The following is a 419-nucleotide window of genomic DNA, read 5'->3' as shown; positions in this document are numbered from 1 at the left end:
TTCCCACATAACTTTTAATGAGAAGTTTAGAGCATAATTGTGTTGATCCAACTTTTTATAAGAGAGTCAAAGTTAAAGGCAAACTAGTTTTTAACACATTTCCAGTTCTTCTGGAATAGCTGTGCCAACTAAACTTTCTGAATTTCTATTAGACTGGGATGACTGAGCATTCTCTGACTCATCTCATTTCCCAAACAGCCAGATAAGAAATAATTTATTGGTTTACAATACGATACTTTTTTTTTTTTTTTTTTGAGACGGACTCTCACTCTGTTGCCCAGGCTGGAGTGCAGTGGTGTGATCATGACTCACTGCAGCCTCGACCTCCCAGGCTCAGGCAATCCTCCCACCTCAGCTTCTTGGGTAGCTGGGACTAGAAGCAAGCACCACCATGCTCAGCTAATTTTTTTTTTTTTAAG

Source organism: Piliocolobus tephrosceles, unplaced genomic scaffold (genome assembly GCF_002776525.5).
Source record: "Piliocolobus tephrosceles isolate RC106 unplaced genomic scaffold, ASM277652v3 unscaffolded_34513, whole genome shotgun sequence".
Taxonomy (NCBI): domain Eukaryota; kingdom Metazoa; phylum Chordata; class Mammalia; order Primates; family Cercopithecidae; genus Piliocolobus; species Piliocolobus tephrosceles.
Note: the sequence above shows the minus strand (reverse complement) of the source record.